Source organism: Cydia pomonella, chromosome 1 (assembly GCF_033807575.1).
Source record: "Cydia pomonella isolate Wapato2018A chromosome 1, ilCydPomo1, whole genome shotgun sequence".
NCBI lineage: Eukaryota > Metazoa > Arthropoda > Insecta > Lepidoptera > Tortricidae > Cydia > Cydia pomonella.
Genome location: NC_084703.1, coordinates 33,316,784 through 33,331,626, shown reverse-complemented (window position 1 = coordinate 33,331,626; position 14,843 = coordinate 33,316,784). Strand labels below are relative to the sequence as shown.

At 36.6% G+C, this 14,843-nt stretch overlaps 1 long non-coding RNA gene across 2 annotated transcripts; it reads left to right on the top strand.

Moving 5' to 3' along the window:
* Window positions 1–4,423: 4,423 nt before the first annotated feature.
* LOC133520269 (uncharacterized) lies at window positions 4,424–5,624 on the top strand. 2 transcript variants are annotated; one of them, XR_009799740.1, is made up of 3 exons: window positions 4,424–4,546; window positions 4,728–4,920; window positions 5,342–5,624. It is a non-coding gene; the product is annotated as an uncharacterized LOC133520269 (long non-coding RNA). The 2 variants fall into 2 exon arrangements; XR_009799738.1 differs by lacking the exon at window positions 4,424–4,546 and having other exon boundaries at window positions 4,556–4,920.
* The last annotated feature ends 9,219 nt before the right edge of the window (window positions 5,625–14,843 follow it).

The following is a 14,843-nucleotide window of genomic DNA, read 5'->3' as shown; positions in this document are numbered from 1 at the left end:
AGCAGTATTATAATCAAGGCGAAATGGTGTCTTTCACTGGGGTTAAACACTCTACTTTTTATATCGAATGCGAGAAAAAGAAATAAGACAAGGCAAATTTGCATAATCAGTAATTAAAGTAGAAGACGTGACTTTTCTTAGAACATACTCACAGTCGGAGTCTTTGAATGTCTGAAATTAAATCGCGAAAAGCAAATTAGATTGCAATATTGATGAAAAAAAACTATTTTAACCAAAAACTATTTTTTTTAATATTTGTTCTGGACATATAATTTTAAAAATACCGATTGCATTTGGCACGTAAAGTGGGGGTGTTTTTTTTTTGCTTCAGCCATACAGTGTGGGGTATTCTTGGAAAGGTCTTTCAAAACTAATACGGGTCTTCAACAAACATTTTTTGATTAAGTGTATATATTCGGAGATAATCACTCCGAAAGAAAAAAATGTGCCCCCCCCTCTAACTTTTGAACCATAGGTCCAAAAATATGAAAAAAAAAATCGTTAAAATAGAGCTTAAGAAAGACATTAAATGAAAGCTATAGCGGACACGATCAGTTTAGCTGTTATTGAGTTATCGCAAAAAGTCTCCCCTTCATAGTAAAAAAAATGTACATTGTTAACGTTATTTGGCGTAAATAAGCTAAAATTTATGATCAATTTTGCTTATTTTACTCATTCTATTTTTATTTAAAATGTAAAATCCCTAAAACAGTTTCATTGGCTGTATGAGCAATGCCGTTGACTATTGGCAATTCAATTCAAATATTTATTCATAAAATTTACATCTTATAGTTTTAGAAGAAAGAGTAAAAAATTCAAAAGTAAGCAATCCCGCTAATTTTAATTCATATTCATATTGGTTTATTTCACTAATGTACAATAATGCTTTATGTCTAGGAATTAATACTATACTTTACTTTTTCATATTTTAATGAACAAATTCATTTTAAATTTACTGTACAATATGTGTTTATTAATCTGTATAGGAATCAAGAGTGTTTCTCGGTATGGAATATTTATCTTTTAGACATGCAAAGTCTCGGATAATAAGTAAGTCCCAATAAAAAATCATGGTCATACGTCTATTACTTTAATCAGGTACTTATTATGAAAATTTGCCTATTTGGTTAACAATCTACTATACTTTAAGCTCCAGTTCAGCCTATTGTGACGGAAGGGTAATTACGGAACCCTACACTGAGCATGGCCCGATATGCTCTTGGGTGGTTTTTTACTTTTTCGTTCCAAAAGTGCCAATAGTTAACGTCATTATTCATACAGCCAAGATAATGAAACTGTTTTAGTGAATTTTAATTGTTATTTAATCAATTAAATGAATAAAGTAAGAATTATCCCAAAAAACTTTAAAAACCATTAAACTAATATCGTAATAACGTTCAAGTGTGGCTGTCCGTCTTTTTTTTTGCTTAACTGATCGTGTGTGCTATAGTTTTCATTTAAAGTATTTGTTAAGTTTTTATTTATATTTTTATGCTTTTTTGGAGCCATGGTTCGTTTTAAAAGTTAGAGGGGATACAATTTTTTTTTCTCTTAGAGCGATTATTTCTGATAATATTCACTTTATCAAAAAATGTTTGCTGAAAAATCCTATTGGTTTGAATTGAAAGATCTATCCAACGATACCCCACAAGGGTTCATAATTGATTTATTGTTTGTAGCAAAAAAATTATGCATCCCCACTTGACGTGTAGAGGAGGTACCAGAAATATCCATGCCAAATTGCAGCGTTCTACCTTTAATGATTACGGAGCAAAGCCGCGGACGGACAGACAAACAGGGCGAAACTAGTTGACTACGGAACCCTAAATAATGATTCTGTTTTAGGTACACTGTACAATTTTCACAGAGGTAGGTTCTTACAATATTTTCAACGGCTTAAACGGAAATCAGCGATCAATAGCAGGCCGTATGATTGTTTGCCACCGACGTAGTATAAAAAAAAATCGGCGACTAGTCGGCAGAAATTTTATATCGGTTCAATTAGGTACATTTTTAATATTGCATTAGGTAATTTGTATTTTTATTTTTATTTATGAGGTATGTTTTATTAAGCTGCTAGAAACTACTCAGATGTCAACCTCTCAAAACACGGGTCAAATAAGAAAGTATCTATGTAGTATAAATGCGAGAAAAATTTAACCTCTTATCTTAAGGCATGTGAAATAAAAATATTTTGTTTAAATTTGAACTTTAATAGCTGTCAATAGAGTAATATGAAAAACAATAAATATCTAACTAAAACTAATTAATACTATTAATTCGATGATGTGATGCCTAGGGTTTATGTTATTGGTTCCAACGCCTCGTTAGTGGCGTGTTTTAATGTTGTCAAAGTCAGCCAGATACAAACAGATACTAAAGAGTTTTTACTACAACTTTACACCTACCCGACCCGGGTACGTCCTTAAACTACGTCCAAAAGAGAGTTATGGGCATTGTGAATGTCATCTCGCTTTGTGTGGTAGGGCACAGTCAGTGGATATCATTCCAGATCTAGAGCAGAGCCCAACTGGGGAAGTACCTCCACCTTACAGAAAACAGCAGCCAAATAACACTAGACCCTACTCTTAGTGTTGTGTTCCTGCCGGTGAGTAAGGTTGCCAGAGCTCAACGAGGGGGGGCGGGTTTAGGGTCGGCAACGCGCATGTAACTCCTCTGGAGTTGCAGGCGTACATAGGCTGCGGAGACTTCTTACTATCAGGCGGGCCGTATGCTTGTTTGCCACCGACGTAGTATAAAAAAAAAAACTATAAAATATGAAATAACTTTTTTCCAATCCCAACGTAATATTATCATTAAAGTTGCGTAAGAAGCAAAACGATTGTTTTTCAAATGCATGCGAACTTAAACAACGCTGTTGCATTGACCATCTAAGTAACCTTTAATATGATGTAACGATTATCGGGACTAATCAGCCATCCGTGCGCCGAGTCGGCGAGTCTAAAGTATTCATTCGTTCTCGATATTAGGCGATAAGGCCACCGAAATAATGGCTCTTTCAAACCCTGGCTCTTTCATGCCACTTTCTCCCTAAATAATTTATTTATATCTAATGAAAATCGGTGTCTATAAAATTGATAGCGAAACCTGCTGACACTAATAACCTTATCTAATACTTTCCGATTTTTGTTTGTACATAGTAATGGCTACGGAAACCACCACTGGGCTTGAACCGATATGCTGTTTTGGCTATCTTAGCTGGTTTGGAATTTAATTTAAATAATTGTTTTAACAACTTTTAGGTACAGACACCAATAATATGTTTCACAACGAAGGCCGAAAATACCATAAGTGTCTAAAACACAACACAAGTAGCTTGGTAGGAAGCCAATGACAAGCAATAAAACACATCATACATTCATGCAATATGCATTTATTAGTTCACCTAAACATTGTCGATTATGTATTATGCACCATAATTTCAATTCAATTTCGACCAACCCATATCATTGGCATAGTTTCCATTTCCACCATGTCATTCAATGTGACGTGACGTCATAGCATCGAATCGGAAATAATTTCTATTTTCATCATGACGTTTGTACCTAACTTCTCGTAGGTAAGTAACAAAGAAAGAGGTAAAAATTCATATCAAGTCAGCCGCCGTTGCTAATTCGTACCTATCAAAAACCCATTATATACCTAATATCCTTAATTATTGGCCAACTTTGCTATTTCCGCTAGTTATAAACAGCAGTGTAGTGCACAATAGTGTGCTTGCCTTGCAGGTAACATAAACTAATAATTGTAATTATTAATTTGAAGTTGGTCGCCACACGTAATTCCTGCATCGATGTGGAAGTATTTAGGCATTGGTAGTTTTCCATAGCGTGTATCGATCGGCGCAGATAACTAGCTGGCATGTCGCCGCTGCCGTGTCCTGGCAGTGAGGGATGAGGGGTCCATCCCGCCGCCGCCCGATAGTGCCCGCATGCCGTGCCGCTCCATTCGCTGGGGGTACCGCCCAGACAAATGTGTATTACCTAATTTAAGGGAAACAACGATTTATTTTATATCTAAACTGGATTTGACGACTGATATCTAAGAATTACCAGACTTACTTACAGTGAACTTTTAAGATATACTGAAATAAGTGTCATATACTAAGAAAAAGTGACCAAGGCCTGGAGGTGGAGTGCCCTAGGCTGGAATCGAACCAGCGTCAGCACTGGAGGCCTTAGTTACTTTTTCTTAATGTGACATTTATTTCCGTTTATAATTTATATAAGTAGTTTCTACTTGAAATAAAAACCAAATTAAAATAATTTTGACTATAATTTAACTTGTTCTAATACTTCTAATAGAAATTTTAAGATGTTTTCCTAAATGCCCCGTATTGTATGTAACATACATATTTATAAGATGTTTTATATTTAGTCGTATAAAATCGACTAAGGTACTATTGAAATCAAAAATAGCAATTTATCAAAATTAAGGATTGTTAAACAAAATAAGTACTCGAAGCACACAGAAGGATCTACTATCAGACAAACAAAAGCATACTCGTACCATACGCAGCGTAAAGGTAGGCGATAATATAAATAGTAGGTGTAGCTTTATTTGACGTTCATAAGCGCATTGTAATATGGCTACTTGAATAATAAAATATCTTTATCTTAAAATCACAATGTTTGTACCATTAGCCGTAAAAGTGCATGGCGACTTTATCAATGATTTCATCATAATTTCTACATGCAATTTCGCAGCTCACTGTACCTACCTAATACACAGAAAACATCTAAGACTCCTGTGCACACCATACTGACCTTGGACTGAGCAATCAAAACAAAACGAAAAACAGGCGTTACAAAAATAACAAAATGTACCCGGTCAACCCTCCCTGGTCGGACACAAAAAGTACAAAAGTGGGCAGCCTCCCGCCGTCCCCAAGAATGCGTCGTAGGTACCTACGTAACTCCTTTTCCTCTAAGAAATGAAGCCGTTTCGTGGTATGGTTTCCATGACCGTTGTGATCGGTCATTACGAGTAAGAGCTGGTATTCTACATAGAACTAGGTAATTGATTTGTAAACTAAGTGTATTATTGGTCACAATGTTGTTTATTGGAGCAGTTTGATCTAGCTATAATAAAGTTAAGCAGGTATATAATTCCTACCGTAAAACATCCTAAGTAATTATCGTCAGTAACAGGTACAAAATCGATGTGGTTTGCTGGGGTATTAGACTGGAACGCATATGAATAAATACACGCTCCCCGTATTGGGTGGTGCTGTCGCTGTCCCATAAATGTCGAGGACAGGCCAAAGGAAGAGTTTACCAAGCAAAAGCGCATTTCTAATTTGTAACTCCGTAACCCGTAGGTCCATCCATGTAGGTAAAGCAACGGAGTCCTCGGCACTTGTCACCGGCACCCGCGCGTACACCGACATCGAGTTACGCCATAACCACGGCCACGCACGGTAATTTAGCCCTTACGGACTTTGCTTTCCGTTCGTCAAAGGATGGCATTGTCGGGTGCAAGCGTAAATGTGGCAGATATTTGACCCCACGATAAGTGGCGAGGGGCGCCGCGCTCTCGTCCATTAATGGGCCTAGCGAGGGGAGTGTTCGGTCTGCTCTGTTTTAATATAAACCGTGATAAGCGCTTTGCGTTTTATTTCAATGACATTTGAGATGATTAGATTTGATACGTATAATATTATTGATCACTACCCTACCCCTCACCTTTTGTAGATATCACAGAAAATACGTCCTTGCGGCTCCACGCGTTACTTAATTTTTTTTGTCCCGCATTTTTTCTGCATCACCTCAAAAACGGTTTAATCGTTTAACCAATCAGGTTTAAAAAATGTTGATGTATTAAACAAAACTTGACTATAATTTATTTTACATGTTTGGACCCACGGCTTATTTTGTAAAAGATGTAGGGGTCGCATAAAACAAGTTCTCGGTTGATTAATCGTAGACCGAAGTAAAGTAAGGTAAGATATACCCCATACTCGAATCTCAAATGAAAAATGTACCTGTTTGCTACATCGGTGACAATAACATCGAAGTCAAGATACTATAAATACCGTAATGCGTTTTTTTTATATAAGTAACTGAACCAATCCGGTTAAAAAAATATTAAGCGTCGTGTTTACAAAAAATGTAGTACTATCAGCTGCAAAAGGGCATGGTGACTTTATCAATGAATTCATTCATAATTTCTCCATGCAATTTCGCAGCTCACAGTACATCAAGGAACACATAATTAGCTTAAATCTTTTCTAGGCAAGATATACAGTATACACATTTGTAGGTCTTTAAAATAGGTATAACCGGTAGTTTAGTTTTTATGATTATTTAGATAGTTTAATAAATTTGTATTTAAGCTTTATGCACTGTAGCTATATTGTCGTTTTATGTTGTCGTCCCAATTAATAAAAATAATAAAAGAAAATACAAATTTTAAAATGTAATTTTTCTCAAACTTGCAATGAAACGTTGACATACTTACCTCAAATTAGGTCCGGAAATACTACGTATCCGGTGCGATGAAAGAAGATCTTTCATACATAATTGTAAAGCAACCTTCTACATCTACTTGGCCTGTGACCCTTCGTTTCCCCGCCTTTATAGTAATGTACATTCTATACTTTCAAATTGTAGTTTTTATATTGAATTGTTACACGTTTTAATGGGCAAATGAAATATCAAAACTAACTACATTAAAGTTGGCTCTATAGAAAGAAAAAATGAAAAAACATAAATTATATAATACCTATAGGTCCGTGGGGTCCCTGCGCACATAAGTCTGGTTGACGTAACTGGTGGGCGAAGAACTGGCGGCTTTTTCGCACAACGTATCAGTATTGCGATACAACGAGGAAATACCGCCAGCATCCTTGGTACAATGCCTCAAGGGCCTGAATTAGATTTAAGCTAGTTATAATAATACCCCTGGATATCCATTATATATATTGTTATTGTAAACAAATACAACATTTAAATAAATGATAGTTAAGTACACAAACTGACAAAATCGCGTCAGATCTTATTAATCTATTTAACAACGTGTTAAATAATAAACCAAAAAATATAAAAAAGAAATATAAAAGCAATCGTTTATTAGGATAAGGGTTCCGTTCTCATATTATGTGTCGTGTCAGTAACCCTAATATTAGAAGATTAGAAGCAGGATTCATAAATAACTTTATGGAAAAGCATTAGAGACGTTTTCTGTTTAGCATTAGCACCGCCACCCGCGCGCGGGTATGATTGCTCTCTAAATGCACTAAGTTCATTCCGATTTGATTCGAGTTCGTGCAACGATATGCGGGTGGGGTGTTTCACTTTTTGCCCCTATAGGTAGCTTCGCTATGGGAAAATTCATTATGTGGGGTAGGACATCAGGAACTTCAATAAATCGTTTAAACAATGAAAGCATTTTAAAAGTTCATTCGCAAATAAGTAGGTAGGTATATTAACTACATTTTACAGATAAGTCAAAGGCACCAATCATGGGACATTTAATAGAAAATTTGGAGTATTTTTGATATTTCACCTACACCTGTAAATTTTTTATCGCTTTACGCTTTAAAAGTTGGATGTCCAATTCGTCCTTTATTTTTTTTATGTATTTAATGAAAGCTACTGCAGTTGGTTTCAATATTATTAACCAATTAAAACTGTGTTTTTTTTTGCTCCTGTCATGGGATGTATGGCGCCATTTATTTTCAAACTAACAAATATCAATGAAAAATTAAACTTAAGCAGTTCTTTGGCTCTCGTTTATGGTAAAATGTTGCCAGCGATTAAAAACTGATGGTAAATACTTGTTTTACAGGATTTGTCTAGATACCATCGCATTACTGGTGCCGGTTCCATTATAGGGGTGTTTACTACAGGTACGATACGTTTTACTAGTGTTGAGAACAAAGTATTTACATGCACACACACGCACAAAGTATTTATTTAGAGTTTATTTTATTTTATTAGTAGGTATAATTCAGTACGCCTCGTTTTGTGCTCAAGTGTGGGTGGCGAGATACACCGAAGTGCGACTGTGGAGCACCTGTACAGTCCATTTACCACATTTTCCACGAGGGCTCAAAAAGAAAGTACACAGGAGATCCTCTGGTGTCACTTAAGATAAGCGAAAACGCAGCCCACTGGGTGAAGAATCTAAATAGATAGATTTAAAATACTCTTTATTGACGCACCTCGGTAAAAAGATACAAAAACAGAAACTATTTATTAAATGTAGAGACAGACAACAGGCGGTCTTATCGCTAAAGAGCGATCTTTTCCAGACAACCTTTCTAGATATTTATTTATTTGGATTTTTTTAAAGCGACCATGAATTGTAATATGCCATATATGACTAAGTAAATAAAGTTCGCCCTGAACTGAGTAAAGAGAAAAATAAATATCCCTATAGCATACGTATTACAGTAGAGTTGAAATAGATGATAAATACAATTTGGCCTTAGAATAGTTTTAAGTATTCGTAACCTGTCTCTGTACCCTTCTTGTCCTTTTGCTGTGCTTGGTCACTGTGTACTCGTAATACTCGTATGTGTCATATGTCATATCATATTCAATATCGTGTGATATCCATATCCTTTTCAGTCTACAACATCGGCCGTAGGCACAATTGCTGTGTTGCCAAACACGTGAATGCACATTATTGATATTCCTATTTAGACCTAACTCAAGAACCCCCAGACTGATCCTTGCACATGTTAGAACTTAAAAAAATATTTACCTACCTCATTTAGGTACTTATTTTCTTACAGTTAAAATTCGACATTTTCTTTATAATTTATCGTGAACAAATTATTAAAACAAATAAAACTAAATGCACATGCAACTGACCATTGTAATGGATCCTTCGCTTCGCTAGTCTACGTCAAGGATTCAAGTGAGGTGCAAAAGTGTAATCATATCATAGGCGCGCCTTATCGACAATACTGCAGTTATTGCGTCTGGTAGAGTATCCGTCTGGTAGAGTTTCCGTCTGGCAGAGTATCCATCTGGTAGGGTATCCGTCAGGTAAAGTATCCGTCTGGTAGAGTATCCGGCTAAGTTAGCTCTACACCGACTTGAGCCGAGCAAGGTGTGGAAGCGTCATATGTTCAGAGTAGTTTGACGTTTGTAACGACATTTAAACACTTTGTCATTGGAAATTCTGTACATAGTAGCTTGTAGCAAGTAGCTTGGTCCGACTCTAGTAACTACATTAGGAAAATATTTATAGCATTAGAATTGTAGTATGTATTTACATAGTTGATAGAGACATTTTAAAATGTTTCAGTTTGTTAGTTTTAGTAGTGTCATGGCGGGAGCTCTTCCATGGGAGAGTGGTCTCGTGTGCTGACGAGTCACGCTCCACTACACCACCCGTGCTATTTCGGGGGAAACACCCCGTTTTATTCGCTTCATGATTTAATGAAGGAAGTGAAAATTACTCCGGTCTGCTTGATAGCTAATGAAAAGATCTCATCGTAACGTACTAGTATCTATGTCTCAAGCCGTAAATATGCTAACTAGTGTAACAACAAGTCTGTAAATAAATCACGTGCAGTATTTTCATCCGCAATGTTAAAATTTTGCGTAGGATAGGGGCAACTAATGTTCGAAGTTCATTTACACACACAACCACTCATTTTCGGAAACTATCCTAAAATCCCCTCGTAGCATATACCTACGCGAGTGATACTAGCCATTGTGATGAACAAAACCAAGCTCTTTCATCTGACTTATACTTGGGGTCGCATTAGAAGGAATCACAAAACAAAGAACACAAACGGAGTGTTTGCCCTCTGTAAGTTGCCCTGCGCCGGCGCACAAAGGGCTGTGATTACGCGGGGGGAGGAACGCGAGGGGCGCGGGCGCGGCAGGTCAGTGACCTCGCCGGGGTGGCCGCCCCCTGCGTCCGCGCCGCTCAGTGGCTTGGGCGACGGCCTGTAACGTCCCGACATACCCTCACGTTCGAAAAAATGCTACAGTTCCCTGGCCTCTGAATATCATCGTCCGATCTACTCGTACCCGACGTTATAAAAAAATAAAGGCTCTTGTAAAGCCACATCTATGTTCAAATTTTAATGTTGCAGTTACAAAATTTTGACATTGAATCTATACTTTCATTGCCAATGATGTATATTAAATTAATAAAATGATTATGCAGTGATTGTCAGACATCGGTGGCGGCGACCCCCACCTGTTGCGTGCCCCTATACCGGAAGTAGGGAATTTGCATTACAATCAAATCTAGAACCCTCGTCGCGCGTAGCGCACTTCCGCCCTGCCCCGAATGAGCAGAGTTGGTGGAGTATGAACAAGTGCATGTTATGTCCTTGCTGTGTTTATTGTCAACGCATAAACATGACGATAAGTCAGGTATCTGCTCAAGAATTGTTTATTCCTAATTCATATTTTAATACTTACTGTAAGGTGATATGAGTAGATTGTTAACCAAGGGATGAAAAACACCCATCTCTGTTATTTACGGAATAGTGAGTTAATTATCAGAATGGAAATTGTACAACAAATCCATTTAAACGTACTTATGTAGAAGGTACAGTGGTCTAGAGCAGAAACGTACCATTTTCTGCACACTTTGTAGAACAACAACGACCCAGTTTCAGAGCATGAGAAATGAAAAAAAAAGTTTATACTTACACTCTTTTGCGTGCGTAAAGATTTTTCAGACTTGTGGTTTATTTTTACTTATCCTTTTTTTAATTCGCCACATTTTTAGGGTTCTTATTACTTACTATAATTGCTACTAATTACCTATCTTAAGTACTAGAGCTAAGATACAATTGATGGCCAACCGTGCGAAACGTAGTGTGGTAGTAGATGGGCAGGATATATAGCATGTCTTGGGCCAGTTAGTATCCAAAACAGGCAGTTCAGAGAAATCGATCGCCGTATCGCAAACGCCTGGAAGAGTTTCTGGTCCATGAAGACGCGAACGAAGGGCAACCTTCTACACTATTTAAAGCGTAAACTCCTGGACATGTGTATCATGCTTATCCTTACCTTCAGCGCCCAAACATGGTTTTAAACTGAAATTGAAAAATCCAGACTCTAGGTTGCCAGAGAGCAATGGAACGCAGCATACTGGGTGTTCGTAGAACCGATCGTATTAGAAACACCGAACTGCGTTCCAAAACTGACATTGTGGATGTGGGCATGAAAGCCGCTAAGCTGAAATGGGACCGGGCAGGGCACATCTGCCAAATGCACCCAGAACGATGGGCCAAATTAGCCACGGACTGATCCCACAGGATGTATCTCGGGGCACAGGGAGACCCAAACAGAGGTGGCAGACGACCTCGATATATTTTGTATAGAGTATAGTGTTTTGGACACCCTGCTCTAATGGATCTGATCTGATGGATCTATTGATGTCTACTCAATAATTTAGGCGCTAGAAGAAAAAATATGATTTAATATTTGGCGTCCTTTAAAGGAAGCTGTAGGTACTGATTTTTCTTTAATAAAGCACGTGTACACAGGTTGTGAAGGGCAAGAGGAATCTACCGATATGTCATTATTAAAAAATCCGGCTAGTATCCTAACTTACAGCGTGTTCTGAGGATAACATCATCATCATAATGTTATATTCCTGGTTAATGTCATAATCCTAGTAAGGGCATTTATATGTGTGGTATTTTCTATGTATTTAAGTATTTATAAATATTTACACAATACATATATCGTTGCCTAAGTACCAACAACACAAGAACTGTGGGACTAATAATGTCCTGAAAATATTTATATGAGTTATATTTATATATATTTATTTATATTATTAGTGGAATAGGTTGTTATTATTGCCTCGTCGCGCCTACGAATGGTCGAATGTCTTCAATGGAAAAGTTTGATAACTTAAAGCACGTAAGGGGTGTATCTATCGAAAACAAAACTGACAAAGCATTTGATAAGAAACTACGTTTCTTGGAATAACTACGATAAAAAGCTTTCAGTGTAGACTTTCAGTTTTCTTCTTGCGCATTCAGTGGCAGCTTCTTACTAAGTTATTTTTCATCCGACCTTTTTAAATACTCATGATTTGTGTCCAATAATAGTCGATAGAACGCCACTGCAGGACGTTTGGCGGGTTCAGTGTTTTGGGTACAAAGTCGATGGTTCCTGAGGTACTTTAGAGTGTCATTTGATTGGTGATCAGTAGCGAAATCAGGTCACACCAACATTAGACTTTATTATTATTTATTACATAAAGGCCTTGTGCTTCCTAATAACTAGCAGCAGTCGCTTTAAGTTCATTTTCATCACATTTGCTCGTACACGGGGTTTTTGGCCATGGACATATTGGGCATAACGTTTTTTTTTTCATGTAGGTATAAATGAGTCATGCTTTCAAAATACTGACGCTTATAAATTATTTATTTGTGTATGTTTACAAATATTTAATTTGATTAATTTATTTACGACTTAAAATATTTTTCAACACACTTGCTCAAAACGACGTTTTTATTCCACCGATTTTTGGCTCATAATCCTAGATATTATCACGCGTGCTTTTTCAGTATATTATAACACTCGTGCTTTTTCATTACATTATCTGACTAAGTTAAGAAGGTAACTGATTGCTAATAATATGCATTGAAACGGAGCCTTCATAATTTGGTCGAGTAATACATTTTTTTTAACGAACAATTATGTTTCAAATGCTAGTTCAAAGAGGGTTTATCACACCAAACAAAATTTATAGATTGAATTATCTCGTAAATTAAATAATACATAAATGAATAAACATAACATTTTATCTCCATCGGTCGATTAGAAATACGCAAATATTAGTTTTTTACATTTTTTTTTATTGGCTGTTTGTCGATTTCTTTCGCGCCTTTGCCCTGCGCGCACATTGGAATCGTGCGTAAAAAAATAACGCGCCAGCCATTTTCCAATTTGTCATAAAATTGAAATAGTTTTGCATATTTATATATTGACGAAAATGTCATTTTCAAGCATTGGAAATTGACGCTGCCAGAAACACTAATAGAGGCATGAGACGATAGCCTTTTACCATCAAAATAAATCAAGTGAATAATTGGCGGCATATGAAACTTTTATTCAATGGAAAATCAGCAAATACACCCAGTCTTTCTTGGAAAACATGTTGGTAGCTTATTTCAATCAACTGGCGAATGAGCACCTACAAGCCCAGCATGCTTTGGTGCAATTATTCGAAGTTAGAACTGTAAGCCACCATTTTTAAAATTGTACTTTCACTGTTTTGACAAAAAATAACTAATTTATAAGTTTTGTTTTTTCCTCGCAAGTGTGTCGAAAAACGTCGTATTAAACGCGTGTGCATTGGTCATTACCCACATTGGCTTTCTTATTGCGCGCTCGCTTACAGCTCGCGCGCACAATGTTGCCTCGTGTGTAATGACCAATTTAGCACACTTGTATCATAATGTACTATTTTTCACAATTTTCAATCGTGGTTGAATGCCGGATAGGTCTTCGATGCCCAACCTGTCAAATATAATAATATGGCGGACGCGAATGCTTGAAATGTCACCGTATACAAGAATTACGCACTCGTGTTAATTAAGCATGTTTTGATAAAGTGAATATTTTCGAAATAATTGCTCCGAAAAACAGTATCTCCACCACCAGAAAAAAATCTTAAAAAAAAAACAAGTACTTTAAATGAAAAGTATAGGGAATATGATGTCCAACAGTTTTTAAATTATTGCAAAAGTCTTGTCTTCTTAGTAAAAAGATGTACAAAGCGCTGCGAAGATACTCCCTTGTGCTTATACTCGTAATTAGCGACGGGCAATTTCTGAAACATTTCACATATTTCCTTAACGGTGACATATTTCAACTGTTGAAAATTACATATTTGACAGGAAATGTTTCTGATATTCTAGAAATGTTATCGAATAAATTTCACTTAAATTTCATGTAACCTATCTGCTACTTCAGACGTCAGTAGAATGGATTGTCATCGAAAAATTCGAGATGAGATGACAGTAGCCGCGTGGCTTAGGGGTAATCGTACCCGGTTGTTATACGGTGGATGGAAGTTTAAGACCACGTTACGCTGCGTTCTATTTCCTTTCTTTTTCATCTGCTATGGTTTAGCTTCGTATGTATATATTATACATATTATGTACTTACATGATATTTCATTTTAATCTCTCATACATGAAATTACATTTTACTCTCTCATATTCTCCGCTTGACGTTTCATTCTATTTGACATTAATAACTGTAATTCCAATATAAAAACAATGTGAACAGTTTTGAGACAGGAAAGCAGGCAGAGGCAGAGCTTTAATTATATATCTAAACATATAATAATATCAAAGTCGCCCCGCAGCGTCTATGTCTGTTCGCTAGTAACTCGAAAATCAAGAAAAATTAAGAGAAATATAAGCGAAATTTTCCATTTGAAGCTTACAGAAACTTACATGAAATTGAAGCCTAAGTTTCACTTTGGCAACTTACAAGCTGCCCATCACTACTCGCAATGTACTGTAATGTACATGACAGTAACTAATAGCGTCCGTTTAACTTATTCTGTTTTTGCCAATAGTTAAGTAATATATTCTTTATTAAATCTTTCTGGTGAGCCTAGGGTCACTAGTTTCAGGAGGTCTTACGTATTGAGGCTTCCATATAAGAGACAAGTACTTTTATAAGTATTAGTTATTTAATGTAAAACGCACGTGAGGTGAGGAGGTAAGGTGAGATAATTTTAAGTCTTCCTTAATCAAGCATGCATGTAGGATATTGCGAATTTTCTAGCCTTTTGGGAAATACCAATTTTCAGTGTTCCCTTATACTCGTATTCACAGGTGTACCAAATGTCGCATACCGTATTGCCAGATC